Consider the following 15,608-nt stretch of genomic DNA (forward strand, 5'->3'; position numbering starts at 1 on the left):
CTTGAGGTACAAATTGTGATATATTGTGATATTGATATGCATGCGGTAGTATAAGGTCTGGGTGTTGAAACGCATGCAGTGAGATAAGGGTGGCTTGATACGCGTGACTAGTAGGGGAACTACTAGAAGTCATGCGGTATGATAAGGGTGGCTAAAACGCGGGATGCTATTTCGGAAAAAATGTTTTTCTCTATAAAATTTAATGTGAAGGCTCCCGCGGTGATATAGGAAATGAGATATTGTGAATTTATTTATGATTTGGTACTACGAGGCGGTACCTCGGGAGTGACCTTGTTGATATTTATTTATGGCCGCAGTTTCCTTTGATTATTATTGTGATTTTCTTAAAGTTGAAAATTCTGTTTTGTTTCCGCGAGATATTATTTGCCCTTATTCCGTGTAGTTAAAGGGTGACATACTATTTACTTGATTTATTTCCATTGTCATTTTATTGTTAGTATATTGTTAAACATATTACCATGTCTTTTATTATTCCAGTAGGGCCTGACCTAACCTCGTCACTACTCTACCGAGGTTAGGCTTGGCACTTACTGGGTACCACTGTGGTATACTTATACTACACTTCTGCACATCTTTTTGTGTAGATCCAGGTACTCCCTATCAGACCAGGCATCAGTGAGCTACCTGTGTACGGAGACTTCGAGGTATATCTACCAGCGTCCGCAGACTCCGGAGTCCCCTTCTATCCTTATTATGTTGTTTTCCCTATTCACATTAGACTATGATGTATAAAGATATTCGTACTACTTCTTTAGAGCTCGTGACTTGTATTTCACCAGGTTTTGGGAATTTCTTTATGTACTGAGAGGTTGAGATTTTAAAAGTTTTTAATTATTATTTTTATTATTCCGCATATTGATATGCTTACTTAGTCTCAGAGACTAGGTGCCATCACGACATCCTACAGAGAAAAATTTGGGATCGTGACAAATTGGTATCAAAGCTCTAGGTTCATAGGTGTTATAAGTCACAATCAGGTTTAGTAAAGTCTCGCGGATCGGTACGGAGACATCTGTACTTATCTTCGGGAGGCTATGGAACTGTTAGAAAAATATCACTTCTTTGATTCCTTATCGTGCGCAATTGTTGACTTCAAAATTTTAAACTATTTTTTTTCTATACTCTCACAGATGGTGAGGACACGCACAACTAGATCCGATGATCAGACACCTACACCCCCTGTTGGAGCCGCAAGAGGCCGGGGTCGGGGCAGAGGCCGAGAAAGACCACGTGGTGTAGTCAGGGCACCTGCACGAGCTGCTGCAGAGGAGCCACCAGTAGAAAAAGTTGGAGAGCAGGCACTTGAGATGCCTGTTACTACCCCTGCACTTCAAGAGACTCTTGCCCAATTTTTTAGCATGTTTGGCACTCTAGCTCAGGCAGGGCTAATTCCACTTGCTCCTGCCACATCTCAGGACGGAAGAGGAGCACAGATTCCTGCCGCCCGTACCCCAGAGCCACGAGCCCAGGTTGACCATGCCCCAAAGGTTATACCAGTATAGCCAGTTGTCCCAGTTTGGCCTGAGGTTAGGACAACAGTTTCAGAGGGGGAGCAGCTCAGGCTCGAGAGGTACAAGAAGTACCACCCTCCCACATTCAGCGGTTTAGCTTCAGAGAATGCTCAGGATTTATGAGGAATGTCACCGTATCCTCCGTATTATGGGTATTGTGGAATCCAGTGGGGTTTCTTTCACAACATTTCAACTTAGAGGAGCGGCCTACCAGTGGTGGCGGGCATACGAGTTGGATAGTCTGGCTGAAGCAGCTTCACTTACTTGGACTCAATTTTTTGATATGTTCTTAAAGGAATATGTTCCTCAGAGTCTTAGAGATGCATGACGCGCAAATTTTGAGCAGCTGTGCCAGGTTGCTATGACTGTATCAGAATATGTGGTCTGATTCAGTGAATTTGCTAGGCATGCACCAACCTTGGTTGCTACTGTTTGAGAGCGGGTCCACCGATTTATTGAGGGGCTCCACCCTAGTATCAAATTCAGTATGGCTCGAGAGCTAGAGATGGACATCACATACCAATAGGTGGTGTCAATTGCTAGGAGATTGGAGGGTATGCAGACTCGGGAGAGAGAAGAGAGGGGAACTAAGAGACCCCGAGATTCTGGCACATATAATAATTCTCGTGCCCCAGCTGCAGCCCATCATGGTAGAGGTTATTTGAGCCATCCTATTCATTCAGCACTTCCGGCTTCCAGTGGTATTCCGGCTACTCCCAGACCTCAGTTTCCTTATTATGCACCGCCAGTGTCTACTGTACCTCCTGTACGGGGTGCTTTCAACTGGCAGTCTAGTCGATCAGGACCAAGCCAGTCCCAATAGCCACGCCTTCCGAGGGCTTATTTTGAGTGTGGTAACACTCATCATATCATGAAGGGTTGCCCCATATTTAGGAGGGGTGCACCTCTACAGATTTCTCAGGCCCCACCTATTCCACAGAGCCCTCAGGTTTCTCAGGACATGATTACTGCACCAGTTGCCACTCCACCTGCACAGCCAGCTAGAGGTGGAGGTCGGACAGGTAGAGGTTGCTTGGAGGGAGGGGCAGGCCAGATATTATTCCCTTCCTACTAGGACATAGGCCGCTGCATTCAATTCTGTTATCACAGGTATTATTCCGGTCTGTCATAGAGATGCATCAGTTTTATTTGATCCAGGCTCCACTTATTCTTATGTGTCATCTTATTTTGCCGCGTATTTGGTCATATCCCGTGATTCTTTGAGTTCTTCTATTTATGTATCTACACCCGTGGGTGAATCTATTATTGTGGACCATGTGTATAGGTCGTGTTTAATTGTTATCAGTGGTTTTGAGACCAAAGCTGATTTATTATTGCTCAGTATGATGGATTTCGATATTATTTTGGGCATGGACTGGTTGTCGCCCTATTACGCTATCCTTGATTGTTACGCCAAGACGGTGACATTGTCTATGCCAGGTCTACCACGGCTAGAGTGGAGAAGTACCTTGGATCATGTTCCTAGCAGAGTTATTTCATTTCTTAAAGCTCAACGAATGGTTGAGAAGGGGTGTGATACGTATCTAGCCTATGTGAGAGATTTTAGTGTTGATACTCCTACCGTGGAGTCAGTTCCTATAGTAAGGGATTTTCCTGACATATTTCTAGCGGATCTTCCAGGTATGCCACCCGACAGGGATATTGACTTTGGCATTGATTTGTTACCGGGCATTCAGCCCATTTCTATTCCACTATATCATATGGCCCCAGCAGAGTTGAAAGAATTAAAAGAACAGTTATAGGAGTTGCTTGATAAGGGTTTCATTCAACCCAGTGTATCGCCTTGGGGTGCTCCTGTCTTATTTGTGAAGAAGAAGGATGGTTCTATGTGAATGTGTATTGATTACTATCAGATGAACAAGGTTACAGTGAAGAACAGGTATCCATTGCCACGTATTGATGACCTATTTGATCAGCTTCAAGGTGCCAGGGTATTCTCTAAAATTGACTTGCAATCAGGTTATCATTAGTTGAAGATTCGAGAGCCAGTTATCCCGAAGACTGCTTTTAGGACTCGGTATGGTCATTATGAGTTCCTTGTAATGTCATTTGGGCTAACCAATACCCCAGCATCATTTCTGCACTTAATGAATAGTGTATTTCATCCCTATCTTAATTCTTTCATCATTGTGTTTATTGACGACATTCTGGTGTATTCCCAAAGTCGGGAAGATCATGAGCAACACCTGAGGACTGTGCTTCAGACTTTGAGAGAAAAAAAGTTATATGCAACATTTTCAAAGTGTGAATTCTGGCTTGATTTAGTGGGATTTTTGGGTCATATAGTTTCATGCAAATGGATCATTGTGAATCTGAAGAAGATTGAAGCAGTGCAGAGTTGGTCCAGACTGTCCTGAGCTACGGAGATCCGGAGTTTCCTTGGTTTAGTAGGGTATTATCGCCGATTTGTAGAGGGTTTCTCTTCTATTGCTGCACCTGTGACCAAATTGACCCAGAAGGGTGCTCCGTTCAGGTGGATCGAGGAATGTGAGGAGAGCTTCCAAAAGCTCAAAATAACTTTGACTACAGCCCCAGTATTGGTATTACCTATAGGTTCATGGTCTTATACTGTGTATTGTGATGCATCGCGTATTGGTCTCGGTGCAGTGTTGATGCAAGACGGTAGGGTGATTGCCTACGCGTCCAGATAGTTAAAGGTACATGAGAAGAATTATCCGGTCCACGACCTTGAGTTAGCAGCTATTGTTCATGCCTTGAAGATTTGGAGGCACTATTTGTACGGTGTCTATTGTGAGGTCTACACCGATCACCGGAGTTTGCAGCATCTATTTAAATAAAAGGATCTTAATTTTCAGCAACGAAGATGGTTGGAGTTGCTTAAGGATTATGATATCACCATTCTCTTTCATCCTGGGAAGGCCAATGTAGTGGCCGATGCTTTGAGTCGTATGGCGGAGAGTTTGGGCAGCTTAGCATATTTACCGGTAGCACAGAGGCCTTTAGCCTTGGATGTTCAGGCCTTGGCCAACCAGTTTGTTAGACTGGATGTTTTCGAGCCGAGTCGAGTTTTGGCTTGCGTGGTTTCTCAGTCTTCTCTTTATGATCGTATCAGGGAGCGTCAGTATGATAACCCCCATCTGCTTGTCCTTAAGGATACAGTTCAGCACGGTGATGCTAAGGAAGTCAATATTGGATATGATGGTGTATTACGGATGCAGGGAAGGCTATGTGTGCCTAATGTAGATGGTTTGCATGAGTTGATTCTCCAGGAGGCTCACAGTTCGTGGTACACCATTCATCCAGGTGTCGTGAAGATGTATTAGGACTTGAGACAACACTATTGGTGGAGGCGGATGAAGAAAGATATAGTGGAATATGTAGCTCGGTGCCTAAATTGTCAGCAGGTGAAATATGAGCATCAGCGACCGAGTGGATTGCTTCAGAAGTTAGAGATTCCAGAGTGGAAATGGGAGCGAATCACTATAGATTTCATTGTTAGGCCCCCACAGACTCAGGAAGTTCGATACAGTTTGGGTGATTATGGATAGATTGACCAAGTCAGCTCATTTCATTCCTGTGGTTACTACTTACTCTTCAGAGCAGCTGGCTCAGGTTTACATTCGTGAGATTGTTAGGCTTTATGGCGTACCAGTATCTATCATATCTGACCAGGGTACACAGTTTACATCACGGTTCTGGAGAGCCGTACATCGAGAGTTGGGTACTCGGGTAGGGTTGAGTACAACATTTCACCCTTAGACAAACGGACAGTCCGAGCTTACTATTTAGATACTGGAGGATATGATTCGTGCGTGTGTGATGGATTTTGGGGTTGCTTGGGGATCAGTTCTTACCACTTGCAAAGTTTGCCTACAACAACAGCTACCAGTCAAGCATTTAGATGGCTTCGTATGAGGCTTTGTATGGTAGGTGGTGCCGGTCTCCAGTGGGTTGGTTCGAACCGGGCGAGGCTAGGCTCTTGGGTAAAGACTTGGTACAGGATGCCTTAGAAAAGGTTAAATTGATTCAGGATCGACTTCATATAGCCCAATCTAGACAGAAGAGTTATGCGGATCGGAAGGTTCGTGATGTTGCATTCATGGTTGGTGAGCAGTTCTTGCTCCAGGTTTCGCCTATGAAGGGTGTGATGAGGTTCGGGAAGAAGGGAAAGTTGAGTCCTAGGTATATTGGGCCTTTTGAGATTCTTGAGAGAGTTGGAGAGGTGGCTTATAGACTTGCACTACCACCTAGTCTCTCTACAGTTCATCCAGTGTTCCATGTTTCCATGCTCCGGAAGTATCACATCGATCCGTCTCATGTGTTAGACTTTAGTTCGGTTCAGTTGGACACGGATCTATCTTATGTTGTGGAACTAGTGGTTATTTTAGACAGGCAAGTTCGAAAGCTGAGGCCAAAGAATATTGCTTCCGCGAAGGTTCAGTGGAGGGGTCATCCGGCCGAGAAGGCGACTTAGGAGACCGAGCATGATATGTGCAACTGTTATCCTCATCTTTTCACCACTCCAGGTAAAATTCTAAATCCGTTCGGGGATGAACGTTTGTTTAAGAGGGGGAGGATATAACGACCCGGCCAGTCGTTTTAAAAGCTATAGCCCTGTTTCCCTATTTACTACTCATTCTGTACTTTATAACTGTTATATGACTTGTCGGGGTAATTAGTTCTGGTCCGGTGAGGTTTTAGAATGAATTGGAACACTTAGTTCTAAAGTTTAAAACTTAAGTTGAAAAGGTTGGCTGGATGTCAACTTATGTGTAAATAACCCCGAAATAGAATTTTGATGATTCCAACAGCTCCGTATGGTGATTTTAGACTTAGTAGCGTGATCGAAATTTTATTTGGAAGTCCATAATTAAATTAGGCTTGAAATGGCTAAAATAGGAAGTTAAGTTTGGAAGTTTGACCGGGGAGTTTACTTTTTGAAATCGGGGTCGGAATCCAGTTCCGGAAATTTTCATAGTTCTGTTACGTCATTTATGACTTGTGTGCAAAATTTGAGGTCAATCAGACTTGATTTGATAGGTTTCGACATCGAATGTAGAAGTTGGAAATTCTTAAGTTTCATTAAGCTTGAATTGGGGTGTGATTTGTGATTTTAGCGTTGTTTGATGTGATTTGAGGTTTCGACTAAGTTTGTATGATGTTTTAGGACTTTTTGGTGTATTTGGTTGAGGTCCCGGGGGCCTCGGGTGAGTTTCGGATGGTTAACAGATCAAATTTTGGACTTGGAGTTGCTGAAATCTGGTGTCGGGTTTCCTTCTATGCGATCGCGTGAGAAGGTCCGCGATCGCGTAGACTTAATTGGGCAGCTGGAAATTTTGTGCTATGCGATCGCGTGGGCGAGTCCGCGATCGCATAGGTTTGGCAAGCTGTGCTATGCGATGCATGACTAAGACCGCATTCACGAAGAGGAATGAGGCAGAAGGGTGGGCCACATGCTTTGCTCTATGCGATCGCGTGTGGCTATCCGCGATCGGGTAGGGCTGAGGATCCTGTGCTTCGCGATCGCGTGAAGGACACCGCGATCGCGTAGGGTCTTGTTCTGGGCAGTGGAAAGTTGTGCTTCGCGATCACGTGTGTTTGTCCGCGATCACGTAGAGCAAATGACTGGGCAGAATGTTTAAGTTATGAAAATGGGACTTTGTCCCATTTTCCATTTTTACCGATTTGGATCTCGGATTGAGGCTATTTTTGGGAGATTTTTAGAGAAAACATCGGGGTAAGTGTTCGTAACTCAATTTTGGTTAGATTACCCGAATCCATGGTTGGTTTTATCATTTAATTGGTGAATTAAGTTGAAAAAGTTTGAAAACTCTCTTAGATAAATTTGAGGATTTGAGGGCCGGATTATTATCGGAATTTAGTAATTTTGGTAAGGTTAGAATCGTGGTTGAATGGGCGTTCATATTTTATAACTTTCACCGGATTCCGAGTCGTGGGCCCCACATGCAATTTTTGAGTTAATTTCGGATTTTATTGAAAAATGTAATATTTTCTTATGAAATTGATTCCTATAATTTTTGTTGACTGTACCGAATTATTTTGGCTAGATTCGAGCCATTTAAAGTTGGATAATCGAGAAAAAGGCCTACTAGTGGATTAAATTGGAGCAAGTCGAGATAAGTGACTTGTCTAACCTTATGTGGGGGAAATTTTCCCTAGGATTGGTATTGATGTGAAAATTATAATGTGTTGAAAGTCGTGTATACGAGGTGACAAGTGTGTACACTGGCTAAATATGGAAGATTATATTTTTAAATTGTGTAGATCACTGTTGCATATTAATTAAACTATTTTATTTTGTTATATTCTTCATCATTGATCTGATTTTTATACTTTAAATTTACTTGACCTTTTCCTGCTAATTATTTTACCTGTTTAGTTGAAACTTGGTTTCTTTTATTCCGTGCATTATTTGAAGGTTGAATTTCTTTAATTTAAATATTATTAAAGTAAAGTATTTGATATTTTTAATTTGTTACGGAGGCAATGTATTAAAAATTTTGAAATATTATTTTGCTGAGTTATTTATTCCCGAATATTTTGTGAGATTGTTGTACTCATTGTGATTGAGCCGTGAGCTCCCTGTTGTGGAAAATATTGTTGATGTTGTTTATTTTGGCAAATTGAAATATTTGGGCACTTGAGGTACAAATTGTGATATATTGTGATATTGATATGCATGCGGTGGTATAAGGTCTGGGTGTTGAAACGTATGCGGTGAGATAAGGGTGGCTAGTAGGGGAACTACTAGAAGTCATGTGGTATGATAAGGGTGGCTAAAACGCGGGATGCTATTTCGGGAAAAATATTTTTCTTTTTAAAATTTAATGTGAAGGCTCCCACGGTGATACAAGAAAATGAGATATTGTGAATTTATTTATGATTTGGGACTACGAGGCGGTACCTCGGGAGTGCCCTTGTTGATATTTATGTATGGCCGCAGTTGCCTTTGATTATTATTGTGATTTTCTTAAAGTTGAAAATTCTATTTTATTTCCGCGAGATATTATTTGCTCTTATTCTGTGTAGTTAAAGGGTGACATACTATTTACTTGATTTATTTCCATTGTCATTTTATTGTTAGTATATTGTTAAACATGTCACAATGTCTTTTTTTATTCCAGTAGGGCATGACCTGACCTCGTCACTACTCTACCGAGGGTAGGCTTGGCACTTACTTGGTACCGCTGTGGTATACTCATACTAAGCTTCTACACATCTTTTTGTGCAGATCCAGGTACTCCCTATCAGACAAGGCATCAATTAGCTATCTGTATACGGAGACTTCGAGGTATATCTGCCAGCGTCCACAGACTCCAGAGTCCCCTTCTATCCTTATTATGTTGTTTTCCCTATTCACATTAGACTCTGATGTATAAAGATATTCGTACTACTTCTTTAGAGCTTGTGACTTGTATTTCACCGGGTTTTTGGAATTTCTTTATGTACTGAGAGGTTGAGATTTTAAAAGTTTTTAATTGTTATTTTAATTATTCTGCATATTGATAGGCTTACCTTGTCTCAGAGACTAGGTGCCATCACGACATCCTACGGAAGGAAATTTGGGGTCGTGCCAAGAACTCCCGAGGAACCGCCTCATTGTCTCAAAAGTAAATGTGTAAGGAGAACTCTCGAGGAACCGCCTCGTAGTCTCAAAAGTAAATATGCAGGGAGAACTCCTGAGGAACTGCCTCGTAGTCTCAAAAGTAAATATGTAGGGAGAACTCCCGAGGAACCGCCTCGTAGTCTCAAAAGTAAACACACAGCTCAACCGATAAATACCATAGTTAACAGCAAGAATTCTACAGTTAAGACTGATAAAGAACAAGGAAAAATAGGAAATATCAACTAGGCATGCTTCACAGAGTTCAAATAAGCAGTTAAAGCACGTAGACATGCAATATCAGGCTAATCAGGATAACTACGCATGTTGGAATAGCTCAATTATGAATGAAAACAGACTAATACTCATTTAAATGGTATAACTAAATTTAAAGGAAAAACATGTTACTACTCAGTAAAATAAATCGGGTTTTTTAACAAATAGCCCATGTATGTACTCGTCACCTCACGTACACGGCGCTCACATATCACGACAGTACCAAATCCTAAAGGGATTTCCCCTACACAAGGTTAGGCAAGCCACTTACCTCGAACCAAGCTCAATCAATTGGTAACAATGCCTTTTCCACGAATATCCGACTCCGAGTGGCCCAAATCTAGCAAAAATCAAATTCATACCATAAATACAACTATAAGAAATTAATCTAATTAATGAAATCAAAGCTAAAGCAAGAAATTGGAAAATCGCCCTAAATTGGAAAACCTCCCGGGCCCACGTCTCGGAATCGGGTAAAAGTCACAAAATATGAACACCCATTCACTCACGAGTTCACTCATACCAAAATTACTCAAATCCGATACCAAAATCTCGATCAAAATCCCAAAATTCGGCCTAAGAACTTTTCTCAACTCTTCCCTAAAGTTTCAACCCCAAATCCGAAATTAAATGGAGAAAACAACTACAGATTAATGGAATACAACCAAAAACGAGTTAGGAATCATTACACCCAAGCTTCCTCTGAAAATCCCTCAAACAATCGCCTAATTCCGAGCTCTCAAGCTCCCAAAATCGAAATGGATAATCAACCCTCGAATTCCTCTTTTCTTCCCAGTAAACTCGCTTCTGCGAGCCTTCAACCGAACCTGCGGTACCGCACCTGCGGAAATACCATCGCAGGTGCGAAAACCACTTGAGGGGAACTGGGTCCGCATCTGCGAACAAGGGCCACATCTGCGAGCCCGCACCTATCTCCGCACATGCGGCCCCAGCTGGACAGGGCCAAAACCGCTTCTGCGGCTCCATGGCCGAATCTGCGGCACCGCACCGGGGGCCCAAAGTGCGTTGGTGCGATTACACCAGATGCAACAGCTTTAACAATTACATAAATCCCAAACTCAATCCGTTAAGCATTCGAAACACACTTGAGGCCCCCGGGACCTCAACCAAACATACCAACCAATCCTAAAATACTATACGAACATAGTCAAGCCCTCAAACCACATCAAACAATGCTAAAATTATGAATCATCCTCTGATTCAAACTTAAAAAACTTGAAACTTCCAAATCCGACAATTGATGCCAAAACCAACCAAACCACGTCCGATTGACCCCAAATTTTGTACACAGGTCATAATCAATCCTACAGACCTACTCCAACTTCTGGAATTGGAATCTGACCCTTGTATCAAAAAGTCCACTACCGATCAAAATCTCCAAAAAATTGACTTTCGCCTTTTAAAGCGTAAATCAGCTACAGACCACCAAAACACAATCCGAACACGCCCCTAAGTCCAAAATCACCCAACGGAGCTAACGGAATCGACGGAACTCCATTTCGGAGTCGTCTTCACACAGTTCTGACTACGGTCCATATCTTAAGGTTTAAAACTCTTTTAGGGACTAAGTGTCCCAAAACACTCTAAAAACCAAAACGAAACCTCCCGGCAAGTCACAATAGTAGAAAAAGGTACGGGGGAAGCAGTTAATAGGGGATCGGGTTTATAACTCTCAAAACAACAGGCCGGGTCATCACACTCCCACTTCCGGAATAAGAATCCGACCCCGATATCAAAAAGTTCACTCCCGCTCAAACTTCCCAAAAACCTTCAAATTTTCAACTTTCGCCAAATGACCCCAAAATGATCTACAGACTTCCAAATCCACATCTAGACGCTCCCCTAAGACCAGAATCACCATGCGGAGCTATTCCCAAGCTCGGAATCCCAAACGGACATCGATAACATCAAAATCCACTTCAACCCAAACTTAGAAAATGTTTTAACTTTAAAAATGTCAACCTTCAGTAATAGGCACCGAAATACTCCCGGGCCACTTGATACTCGACCTCAACATACGCCCAAGTCTGAAATCATCATACGGACCTATTGGAATTATTATAATTTTGTTCCGAAGTCGTTTGCTCAAAAGTCAAACTCCGGTCAACTCTTTTCATTTAAGCTTCAAAAATGAGAATTCTTCTTTCAATTTAAATTTTGAATCTTCCGAAAATCAGACGACCGCACACGCACGTCATAATACGTATTACGAAGTTGCTCAGGACCTTAAGTAGCTGAATGGGGCATATATTCTTAGAATGACAAGTCGGGTCATTACATTCTCTCCCTCTTAAACATACGTTCGTCCTCGAACGTGCCAAGAATTATTCTGATGACATTAAATTACTGAGTGCATTATTTCACACATACTCACGGGTGATTCTACATCACCGTAAATTTAACAAGGGTCTGACAACATCATCTCAGTGGGTATTATTTCTTTTATTCACACTTATAAGCTTTAAAGCCAGTTCCATACACTCCAATCAATTTCAAATTCCTTACATCAACACACGGTATTAGTTTCAACCGGCTGTAGCAACTCATGCCTACGCACACACCATACGTATGTCCATAACCACATCTCTGGTCATAATAGTTGTTTATATTTAACTTCAGCATCCTCAATTAATCTCATCTTAACCAAAATATCATATCTAATTTTCACAACACTGACGGCAACACGCGAGGCATGAAGACCTCATAATTATTTACTCGGGTTAACGAGTCACATTTTAACACCACCTGGGCACTCACCTCGTAGGCTAAAACTCAATAATTACAGCACAATTATGGCACATAAACACATAAAAGAATTATCACATAAGCCTATCAGGTATGACTCCCTATTAGTATTATAGTACAAATTAAATTTCACAAAGGGAGAATTTAAACTCATAAATATTTCACCACAAGGACCTCATCCTTATATAACTTCCATCGCGGCTTGTAGCCCAGTTTAAATATTTCACATCATATAAAAATGCGAGGATCTCGTCCTCAACTCCGAATTACAAGTATTTTGCACATTGTGCCAACTGAAATTTTCAATTTCCCTTCTTTCTTCTTTTCAATAAATTTCATAAATAATTTTTTTTTCACCATACATAATGAACTCCCATATCAATAGGGAATATAATTCATAGAATTGAAATCAATTATTCCAAAATCACATCAAAACGCATTGTAGTGAGTAGTAGAAAGTCATTTTTGGACTTATAGCCCTCAATAGTGAACAAAAATAAAAATGATAGACACGGGCTAACATCATCAAATCTCCCAACAGGGATAAACACGTGAGTGGTGTACAAAATCACTAACTCAGCATACATGGAGCATGATAGGAGGTCTCACCCTAATAATTGGAATTGAATCAAAATAAGAACAATGCTCCTCTATTACAAATTAAATCATACATGTAACGACACAATCTGGTGTAGCGGCCTCAACCATACCATATCAATTATATCAATGGGTCGAGCCTCCCCCGCTAGGGCGCCCTCTACCCGCCTGTCCTCCAGCCCTAACTGACTGTGCATGTGGGGTAGTAACTGGAATAGAGCCTGTAGCCTGAGTATTCTGATGAAATCTGCCTCTCCCAAGTCTGGGACAATCTCTCATGATGTGCTTAGTATCACCACACTGATAACAACCCTTTTGCAGGTTTGGCTGCTCATACTGAGTCTGTGCCGGGTAACAGGAATAACCATTACAGGAACCCCGTGCCGGTGGTGCATTAAAAGAATTTACTAGAGCATCCCGAGTATTCTGAAATTGTTTCCATGACCCCGCTGATACTAAAATGTAGAATTATTAAGGATGCGGGAATACTGCAAGGCCTAACACCATCCCATACAAATATCAGCTCTTAATCATATACAAGTTTCGGAGAACCTTTCAATACCACATAAATACATCTCAGGCCAAAACTGATATAACACATGACCCCGCAATCTGATTGTTTATAGTTGATTCCCCTCACTTGGCGTGAAGCCATAGGACACATTCTGATGATCCACAATACTAACCTTCATCGCTCGTACGACACCGGTCATAAGATACCTCAAACTATTTATTTGGCGCATGTCATCCTCGTGACAGTTAAACTCGCTTCCTCCAGTGTCTTGGAAGCTAGTATGTACCCTTCGCTAAATAGAAGTCCCATACGAACCACATAGTCTCTAATACCACTAACTATCTTCAAATCTACATCCACCTCGTGACCCTACCGCGATTGTGATGATTAGACAACTAATTAAACCTTCTTAGATCATACTTATCAACCAGATGTAAGAACATGCTGCACCCCCATGTGAACAACTGAATGATCTCTTAATAATTTCGCATCCTCGATCTGGACGACACGTTGTAGGAATGGTTGAGAAACTCTGGCTCCCTTATAACCCCTCTGTAGTATCACGAAACATTGACGCATAGTTGATACCGAGTGCACAATTTCATACACGAGTGGATGCAAAATAACATAAGATATATGCTTCAAGCTAAATAAATACCGCACAATAAGGAATGAAAGAAGTGAAAATTTTTCCTACTAGCACTGTAGCCTCTCGAAGATAAGTACAGACGTCTCCGTACCAATCCGCAAGACTCTACTAAATTCGTTCGTGACTCGTAGAACCTATGAATCTAGAGCTCTAATACCAACTTGTCACGACCCAAAATCCCGCCACAGGCGTCGTGATGGCACTTAGTCTCTAAGACTAGGTAAGCCGATTAAATAACAATTCAAGCCATTTTTATATATAAACCAACATCGGAAATAATTACAAATATAACAATCTCCCAAGACTGGTAATACTAAGTCACGAACTCTAACTGAATACATGGAATGATATCAAGGATCGAATACTTAATACTATTTGATTAATAATTAATAGTACAATAAAATGGAAAGACTCCAAGGGACTACGACGACCAAGCAGCTCTACCTTGAATCCTTGCGATCACACTTTAACCATGTCTGAGTCCGATATCTCCAACACCTGGCTCTGCACAAAAATGTGCAAAAGTGTAGTATGAGTACACCACGATCGGTACCCAGTAAGTATCAAGACTAACCTCAATGGAGTAGTGACGAGGTACAGTCGAGACACTCACTAGTCTAATAACCTGTGCAATATAATATGCAAAAATAATAGGAAACAAATAACAATGATGGAAACAATAATCAACCAGTGATATACACATTAAGGTGACAAGAACACCATAAATATTGCGCAACAAATAATGAATACAAGTACAACCAATTAATCAAATCCTTCAAATATAAATCTTTCGCCTATATGTTTTTCAAATAGAAATCTTCAGGATATAATACTTTCAAATAAATCTCTTTCAAATCTCTTTCCTTCAAATAAATATCTTTCAAATAAAATTCTTTCAAATAAATCTCTTTCGAATAAAAGACACCTTATGACACATCATTTCAAAATCATAAAATATGGGTCTCAGCCCACTTTCATATTTCCACGGCACCTAGTGCCAATTTCTCTATCACAACTGCACGGACAACTCATGTGCCAAATATCATCATCATTTAACCACGGCACCTCATGTCCACATTTTATATCACAACTGCACGGACAATTCACGTGCCAATATCATCATTATTTACTCACGGCACTTCGTGCCCATATTTCATATCACAACTGCACGGACAGTTCACGTACCAATATCATCATTATTTACTCACGGCACCTCGTGTCCACATTTCATTTCATAATCCGCTCGGCAATAACCACAGGCTCCCAATTTCAACATAGATCAGACTATTATCAATTTACCAACAACAAGATAAATTGCACAAGGTATAAAAATAAACACAAGGAAAATCACAATATCACATGAAAATTACCAACGCAATAATCCCACATTATCACATATCATCCCTGACAATAGCCACCCTTATCTCTCATATAGCCACCCTTATCACTCCTATAATAGCCTCCCTTATCCCTCCGCCCTGACAATATCAATAGCCACCCTTATCGCTCCTATAGCCACTCTTATCTCTCCTATAGCCACCCTTATCACTCCTATAATAGTCTCCCTTATCCCTCCGCCCTAATAATATCAATAGCCACTCTTATCGCTCATATAGTCACCCTTATCTCTCCTATAGCCACCCTTATCGCTCCTATAGCCACCCTTAT

This window comes from Nicotiana tabacum, chromosome 4 (assembly GCF_000715075.1).
Source record: "Nicotiana tabacum cultivar K326 chromosome 4, ASM71507v2, whole genome shotgun sequence".
In the NCBI taxonomy this organism is placed as follows: Eukaryota; Viridiplantae; Streptophyta; class Magnoliopsida; order Solanales; family Solanaceae; genus Nicotiana; species Nicotiana tabacum.